The sequence below is a fragment of the Anolis carolinensis genome, chromosome 1 (genome assembly GCF_035594765.1).
Source record: "Anolis carolinensis isolate JA03-04 chromosome 1, rAnoCar3.1.pri, whole genome shotgun sequence".
Lineage (NCBI taxonomy): Eukaryota > Metazoa > Chordata > Lepidosauria > Squamata > Dactyloidae > Anolis > Anolis carolinensis.
This window is the reverse complement of record NC_085841.1, coordinates 252,192,528-252,202,096: the sequence shown is the minus strand read 5'-3', so window position 1 is coordinate 252,202,096 and position 9,569 is coordinate 252,192,528.

Sequence of the window (9,569 nt, the reverse complement as noted above, 5' to 3'; positions counted from 1 at the left end):
GGGTCTCCAGGTGTTTTGGCCTACAACTCCCAGAAACCCCAGTTTACCAACTGTTAGGATTTCTGGGAGTTGAAGGCCAAAACATCTGGGGACGCACAGGTTGAGAACCACTGCTATAGTGGTTCATCTTCCAAATGACTAGACTCTGTGAAGTAAGAGTTGCTCAAAGGGCATTGAAGTTGGTGCACCCCAGGGATAAAAAAATAAATCATGTTGCTTTGGCTGGTGACGTGTGACTTTGTTGAACTCTATCACTATGTTTTGCAAAGTCACTGGCATGCTTTATCTCAACAGTGGGGCATTAAAATGTGGATGATCACTTTTAAGATCACAAAACAGTTCACAATTCGCAAAACAATACTCAAATTTTAGTACATGGGGTTAAATGGACAGACCTTTAAACTGCAGTTCTGTGTTTTCCTGTTGAGAAACTGGATGAAGAAATTCAGAGTGGATGGAACAGCCTTCAGAGTCAAAGCATGTGTCTTTCCTTGTAATTAGACCAATTGTTTCAATAGCAACCAAAAGCTGGGTACTGGGGAAACCATTCCAGGTGTAGATGGTATGATGCACTGTCAAACGAAATGCTGAATCCCTTCAGACATCGGTGACATGAAATCAAATGAAATTTTATATAAAGTAGGAGCCTGAAGTGTAAACAATTGTCTTGCATATTTGGCATGATTCCATCAAGGTGTATCTCAATCTTCAATTCCTACGTTTGCTAGAGATATTTGCAGGAAGGTATCTGTAAGCATACATCAGCTTTCTTTGGGTTTATCCTCTAATGCTTAGACTGTGATTTCACATTTCCTGAGGCAAGTGTCTTTTCCATTAGCTGTTTGTGAAATTAGCCCTGCCTCCTCTCTTCCTGATGTGTTTAATCTCACTCTGTGGGGTCTAACTTGAACTATTGGGCAAAGCATCTGATACTTATACAGCCTGATCCTATATATGTTTACTTGGAAACGCTCCACTAAATTTAACTGGATTTACTCTGATGCAGTTCCTAAAAGCCAGATGGAGCATGTGGCTTCAAAGTACAGCAATGCCAAAAGATCTCCTGTTCAAAACAGGGTTGGTTTACTGCTTTCAAACTTGAACCAGGTGTCCAGGGTTTGAAGTGGTGTCCAGGGGGACTTTCATACACCTAGGGCACCCAAGCATAGAGATGACCATAGTCAGAAAGGCCTTAATTACATCTTCTTTGGACAAATAGAATACAATGATGCTGAGCTGTTCTTGATGAGATTTTGGATGCTAACTGCAAAAAGATGCGGGTGAACTACAACTCCCATAATCAAGGCCCATTCCAATAAACCCCTGCAGTATGTTCAGTTGGTAATGTGGCTTCTCTGTGCGAAGTTTGGTCCCGGTCCATTGCCGGTGTGGGCCAGTTTCTCTGGATGCTGGTGAACTATAGCTCTCTTTTTCCCAACTTGTCCAATATGTTCTATTGGTTATGGGGGCTCTGTGTGCCAAGTCTGCACAGATTTGAAAGGGGAGGGCAGTAGGCGGGGTCATGCAAATTCCACACCAATGGAGAACCCTGGGATGTAGCCTGTTTGTGGAGGCCAGAGGCTGGCTGTGTGAAAAGACACCCATGCCACATACACACATATGGGTTTTCACTTTTATTATAGAAGATATAGAATAGAATTAAATCAAGTTAGAATAATTCAGCTTGAAAAATTAAGATCTAAACAATCACATTTGTATGTGTTTGTTTGTTACATTGTTTTTCTATTACAACTAGCCAGTGTAACTAAAAGTAGTACGAGAACAAAGCATTGTAACAGATGAGTAAAACTCGGTTAACTAATTGCAACATTTACAATAGCTGCAATCTCTTAGGAGGGCAAAGGCTTCTATGCTCTGCTTACTGAAGGAAGTCATAACAAGGAGCGAGCAGTCACAATGAAAACTCTTTCACATTTTCGCTGATTACATTTTTGATAGCATCAGAACAGCAAGAAAGAGTTCTCTAAGCCCCCCTTTACGCTGCCATAAAAATCCAGATTATCTGCTTTGAACTTGATCATATAGCAGTGTAGATTCAGATAATCCAGTTTAAAGAAGATAATCTAGATAACCTGCTTTGATAATCTGGATTATAGGGCAGTGTAGAAGGGGCCTCAGAAATCTGAAAACTCCCAATAGGTTTGCTTAGGTCTATAGACATTTAGGGAAAATCAATCCTATGTTATGGAAGTGTTTATATCTATTCTATTCTATACTAGTTGTGCCTGGCTACGTGTTGCTGTGGCGAAGTATGGTGGTATGGGAAATAAAGTATTGAGGTATTGGTGGTAGTTAAGGTAAAGGGTAAAGGTTTTCCCCTGGCGGAGCGTAGCCTTCTAATTGGCAGCAATTGGATAAAAACAATTATTCCTCTCCCTCTAATTAGGATTTTATTTTTCTTTTCTTTTTGTTGTATGAACGTAGAGGCATGGATGAGGGGTTGTGCTGCCAAGTTTAGTGTTTCTGGGATGTGTAGTTTTGTTGTTTTGTCCTAGGCTGAAATTTCATTACCCTTTTATATATACAGTAGAGTCTCACTTATCCAACATTCGCTTATCCAACGTTCTGGATTATCCAACACATTTTTGTGGTCAATGTTTTCAATACATTGTGATATTTTGGTGCTAAATTCGTAAATAGAGTAATTACTACATAGCATTACTGCATAATGAACTAATTTTTCTGTCAAATTTGTTGTCTAACATGATGTTTTGGTGCTTAGTTTGTAAAATCATAACCTAATTTGATGTTTAATAGGCTTCTCCTTAATCTCTCCCTATTATCCAACATATTCGCTTATCCAACGTTCTGCCGGCCCGTTTACGCTGGATAAGTGAGACTCTACTGTATATATATAGATTCTATTCTATTTTATTCTATATTCTATTCTATATTCTTATTCTATTCTATTCTATCCATAATAAAAGTGAAAACTTGTATGTGTGTATGTGGCATGGGTATCTTTTCACACAGACAGCCTCCGGTCTCCACAAACAGGCTATAGTTCCCAGTGCTGAGAAGCCAGCAAGTCACTCTTTTCCACTGACATTGCGGTTACAGCGAGCTCCATGAACATGTAGCCCAAACCCTGCCAATGTCCTTCCCAAACACTACAGCCCACCACCCAAGGAATGCTTTCGTTTGGGGACCATTTCCTCCTAGATTGTGCATTGTCCTCCACCACAGGCAGGCATCCCAGGGTTCTCCTTTGCTGTGGAATTTGCATGAACCTGCCTACTGCCCTTCCCTTTCAAATCTGTCTGTAAAACAAACACAGCACAACTACACTTCCTGGAGGAGTTTGGGGGATTGACTCTACATGGTAGAAGTTGTAGTTCACCCTGCATCAAGTCAGAGCACTGTGACTCCTACTGGGGAATGTAGAGGAGTTGCAGTTAACCTACACCCAGAACACACTATGAACCCAAACAATGATGGCTCTGGGCCAAACTTGCCACGCATACCTGATATGCCCAGATTTGAATACTGGTGGGTTTTGAGGGGAATTGGGGAAATTTGAGGGGAGTAGTAGGTACTGGGATTTATAGTTCACCTACAATGAATGAGCACTTTGACCCCCGCCGATGATGGACCAGGACCAAACTTGGCACACAGAGCCCCCATAATGAATAGAACATATTGGACAAGTTTGGGAAAAAGAGTTACAGTTCACCTGCATTCAGAGAAACTGGCCCACACAGACAATGGACCGGGACCAAACTTCGCACAGAGAAGCCGCATGACCAACTGAACATACTGCAGGAGTTTGTTGGAATGAGACTTGATTCTGGGAGTTGTGGTTCACCTGCATCCAAAGAGCACTGAACCCAGCCAACGACGGAACTGGACCCCACTTGGTATACAGACCCAAAATAGCCAACTTTGAATACTGGCAGGTTTGGGGAGGATGGACCCACGATTCTGGGAATTGTAGTTCCCACTCCAAACAGAATACATAACATTCAAAGACAAATCATGCCTTTTTCAAATGACCCAGGCACCGCTGGGTCCCCAAGCTAGTACTAAATATAACCAAGTATATCAACTGGTTTGTTGTTTCGTGGCCCATGTGTGGCTGCTCTGAATGTTGCTTGTATCATAAATTTGATAGGAAGCTACCTTGGGAGTCTGGTTCAGCCCGAAAGACAGCATATCGATAAACTAAACAGATAATCATTACAACACTTTTCCTTTGATCTATACTTTAGAATGTTTGTGGATATTTATGCAGTGTACCACATAAAATTAATTTCCTATTAATCTTTCACATTTTCATGTGAGGAAACAGAAGTGGCTCTTAGCAGCTAGTGACATAAAGTAATTTGTAGCCCACATATTTCTCACATTTCGGTTTTCCACTCATATATTAAAAAATGTGTGATCTGTGACCCCCACCTTGGAAGGTAAGTGTGACCTGTAGACCTGGCTCCAGGCACTTCAACTGGCCCTTACAGCACACGGAGGAAGCTTGTGTGGTTTTTTAGAAAATCCGGAAGTGATAATAATCTCAGCACAGGGGCATTAGCGGAACTGCACAGTTGAAGGGTAGGGAGAGAAAACTGGAAGAATCAAAACAGAAATGTAACAGCTCTGCTGACATTTTTGTCAGGACTTTAACCACAATTTCCCTACAATTTTACTAAGGCTGCCAAACCATATGGGAAAGGATTCCAGACAGTACAGCTCTGGAAAACAGAGTGGCTTTTGTGAAGCTAAAGTAAAGGTAAAGGTTTCCTCTTGACATTAAGTCTAGTTGAGTCCAACTCTGTGGGTGGTGCTCATCTTTATTTCTAATCCTAAGAGTTTGCGTTGTCCATAGACATGTGGTCAGCATGACTGCATGGAGCACTGCTTGTGAAGCTAGGGGATTTTAATTATTTCTTCTTATTTGGGGACCATGATGATGGCAGAACCTTACTATGCTTGCATTCTGGATGGTAAACCTGCACTTGCTTTAGTAACAGTCATTCTACTTGGAATGATGACTTATGCACCCACAATAGATTTTGCAGTAGATATCCCAGGACAGGCAAATAGTAAGATGCCATCTTTGTTTTACAATGAACCACTATTACTGGAGCAAAGAATGGCATACAAAACAGGTGTTTGTACACATGCTCATCCTCCAATTTTAATTTTACTTCTTTATCCCAGCAGTATTGTACAGTATTTTACGTAGGAAAGCAAGCCACAATTTTAAAAAGAAAACAAAGGCACCATAATCTGATATCAATAAAGGTTATAGTTCACCTACAATCAAGAGTATTTGGAACTCCACCAAGGATGGAATTGAACCAAACTTGGCACACAGAACTCCCATGACCAACAGGAAATATTGGAAGGGTTTGGTGGGCATTGACCTTGAGCCTGGGAGTTGTAGTTTACTTACATCCAAAGAGCACTGTGGACTTGAACAATTATGGTTCTGGACCAAACTTGGCACAAATACTCAAAATGCCCAAATGTGAACACTGATGGAGTCTGAAGAATGAAAACTAGATTTATCGTGTGCAATATTTGAACTGAATTGGACCTCCAGCAATGGACCTGACTAGACCTAAAAGGAACTATTACTCAATAGGGTGTATTTTTATCCTATTGAAGGTTTTAGCTGTGCTTTTTGTTTAGATAGTAACTATATTTGATGTGGATTTTTATAATTTTACTAGGAGTATGCTCGTAATGGAACTGTTTATTTTCATTGCACTTACTTAATTAGGCGATCCCTCATCCGAGTATGATGGCCCTCCAAGTGTAGTGTCTTGCCAGTGGATATGGAAACTTATTCTTGATCTGCATGTTCTTCCGCAGTGAGGACATTGCTTTCCAGTCGGAAGGCGGTGCCGGTCAGGATTGGCTCAATGTGCCTTCCTCTTGGCACATTTCTCCCTTTCGCCCTCCATTCGTGCCTCTTCAAATTCCCCACCACTGCTGGTCACAGCTTACATCCAGCTGGAGTGCTCAAGGGCCAGGGCTTCCCAGTTCTTAGTGTCTATGCCACAGTTTTTAAAGTTCGCTTTGAGCCCATTTTTAAATCTCTCTTCCTGACCACCAACATTGTGTTTTCCATTCTTGAGTTGGGAGTACAGTCAGGGCCATAGCCAGAAAAAAAATTCTGGGGGGAAGAGGGGCTGAAACCTTTTTTAGCAAATCATGAAGAGTAGTTCCATAACGCAAAATAATTTAGAAATCAGGCTCCATCGATAAACTTCAGTGGACACTCAAGACAGATAAACTTCAGTGGACACTAATGGGGATTCGATTAAGCAATTAAAATTAATGAGTAAACCAGGTTTTTTTTTAACCTGAAAAATTTGGGGGGAGGAGTTGAACCCCTAACCCCCCCTCCCCTTGGCTACAGCCCTGAGTACAGTAACTACTTTGGGAGACGGTGATTGGGCATTCAGGCAATGTGGCCAGTCCAGTGGAGATGATTGAATAGGATCATCGCTTCAATGCTGGTGGTCTTTGCACGATTTGCAAGGATTTTTTGGAGGCATTGCTGGTGGAATCGTTCCAGGACTTGAGTATGACGTCTGTAGACAGCACACATTTCGCAGGCTTATAACAGGATTGGGAGGGCAATATCTTTGTAAACAAGCACTTTGGTATCTCTACGGATGTCCCAATCCTCAAACGCTCTCTGCTTCATTCAGAAGAATGCTGCACTCGCAGAGCTCAGGTGGTGTTGTATTTCAGCATCAGTGTTGACTTTTGTGGAGAGGTGGCTGCCAAGGTAGCAGAAATGGTCAACATTTTCTAATGTTACACCATTAAGGAGCCCACAGTGGTGCAGTGGGTTAAACCCTTGTGCTGGCAGGACTGCTGACTTGAAGGTTGGGTTTGCTGACCTGAAAGTTGCCAGTTTGAATCCAACCCCGGGGAGAGCGTGGATGAGCTCCCTCTATCAGCTCCAGCTCCATGCGGGGACACAAGAGAAGCCTTCCACAAGGATGGTGTTGTTATTTATTCGTTCCAACTCTTCTTGACCTCATGGACCAGCCCATGCCAGAGCTCCCTGTTAGCTGTCACCACCACTAGCTCTTTCAAGGTCAAGACAGTCACTTCAAGGATACCATCCCTTGGTCGGCCCCTCTTCCTTTTTCCTTCAACTTTCTCCAGCATCATTCTCTTCTTCAAGCTTTCCTGTCTTCTCATTATGTGGCCAAAGTACTTCATCTTTGCCTCTAATATCCTTCCCTCCAGTGAGCAGTCAGGCTTTATTTCCTGGATTATGGACTGATTGGATCTTCTTGATTAAAGATGTAAAAACATTTAAACATCTGGGTGTCCCCTGGGCAATGTCCTTGTAGATGGCCAATTCTCTCACACCAGAAGTGACTTGCAGTTTCTCAAGTCGCTCCTGACACACACAAAAAAGCTGTATTCTTGGCATTGCAGAGGGATTGGCTGGAAGAGCACTTTGGTTTTCTCAATGTTCAACGAGAGGCCGAGCTTCTCGTATGCTTTTGCAAGGGTGTTTAGAGTGGCTTGGAGGTCTTTTTCTGAATGAGCAAAGACTACGGTATCATCAGCACATTGGAGTTCTATAACAGATAATGTGAAATTGGTTTTGGCTTTCAGTCTGCTGAGGTTAAATAGCTTGCCATCTGTCCGATAGATGATTTCTATTCCCACCAGAGTGGATATTCATTTTAGGTGAGTGATGTCTTTGCATTTTTAATGTTGTTTGCCGCTCTGAGTTCCCAATTCGGGAGAAGAGCGGGATAGGAATAAATAAATAACATTAGTCTTATTTATTTATCATGTCAGAAGCGAACCGAGGGTACAAGTTGTAATGTATTTGAAAACACAAAGTTTAAAAAACAACAACTTGGCATCATACTAAATGTCCTTTGACCAGTAGCTTGGAGTGCCTCTGGTGTTGCTGTAAGGTCCTCCGTTGTGCATGTAGCAGGGCTCAGACTGCATTGCAGTAGGTGGTCTGTGGTTTGCTCTTCTCCACACTCGCATGTTGTGGACTCCACATTGTGGCCCCCTTTCTTAAGGTTGGCCCTTCATCTCGTGCTGTCAGAGCAGAATTCAGCGCCTTCCAAGTTGCCCAGTCTTCTGTGTGCACAGGAGGGAGTCTCTCATCTGGCATCAGCCACTGATTGAGGTTTTGGGTTTCAGCCTGCCACTTTTGGGCTCTTGCTTGCTCAGGTGTTCCTGCAAGTATCTCTGTAAATCTTAGAAAAATTATTTATTGATTTAAGATGTTGGTGTGCTAGCTGATGTCCGAACAGGGAATGGGACAGAGATGTCAATGCCTTGGTCCTTTCATTGCTGACTGCTACTTCCCAGCGGATGTCAGATAGTGCAATTCCAGCTAAACAGAATAATTTCTCCAATAGTGTGGGGCATAGATATCCTGTATGTTGGGGATTGTGAATGATAGGTAGAAGCTCTTACGTGTGCCCATGAACCCAGAGTCACTCTGCAGAATGATGCACCACTCAGCTTTGCAGAACAAATAACGCAGGAACTTTTGGTTCCAGAACAATGGTATTTACAATAGTCCCTCTGATTGCTTACAGAAATCAGCAGTCATAAGCAGTCCTTTCTTAGTCCATAAATCTGCTTCAGTGGAAGAATCAGCAGCAAACAAGGCCTCAGAAATAGTCAGGCCTCTCTGAGTACAGAGCCATCTTCTTTTCAGCCAGTACTCAGTAGACTCACACACAGAAAGAAACCTGTTCAAACCAGTTCTCCAGCAGCAAGACAGCAACAGTAGCAAACCGATTCCCAGGTCCTTGCACTCAGCCAATCGGCTTCATGCATTTGATTTTCCAATTAACACACATATTGTATCTTTGCAAATTGTGACGATAGGGCAGGCCTCATTAAGAACCACATCCACTGTTTTAATGTGGTGAGATGCAGGGCAGTAGCCAGAAAAATTGGGGGGGGGGGGTGTTGAAAATTGGCCTGTCAATATTTGCTTGAGATAGTGTTTGTAGTTCTGGAGGGACTCTTAAATTTTTTTGCTTCTCATGGACTTAGCATGGGAAGTTGGTTAACCAGTTAAAATTCATGAGTAAACCATGTTTTTTTAACCTAAAAAATTTCGGTGGGGGGGGGGGGGGTTGAACCCCTAAAACCGCTCCCTGGCTACAGCCCTGGTGAGATGTATTCCACACTGGGCATCCCTATTCAGCAGCAGAGTAGCAAAGCAGAGTACTAGAGGCGACTTGCAACATGCAGCCAAATATTAGTAACTAGCTGTGCCCGGCCACGCGTTGCTGTGGCGAAGTATGGTGGTATGGGAAATAAAGTATTGAGGAACTGGTGGTAGTTAAGGTAAAGGGTAAACGTTTTCCCCTGACATTAAGTCCAGTCATGTCTGACTTTGGGGGTTGGTGCTCATCTCCATTTCTAAGCCGAAGAGCCAGCGTTGTCCATAGACTCCTCCAAGGTTTTTTTTTTTTTTTTTTCGTGTCAGGAGCAACCTGAGTTGCTTCCGGAGTGAGAGAATTGGCCGTCTGCAAGGACGTTGCCCAGGGGACGCCCGGATGTTTTGATGTTTTTACCATCCTTGTGGGAGGCTT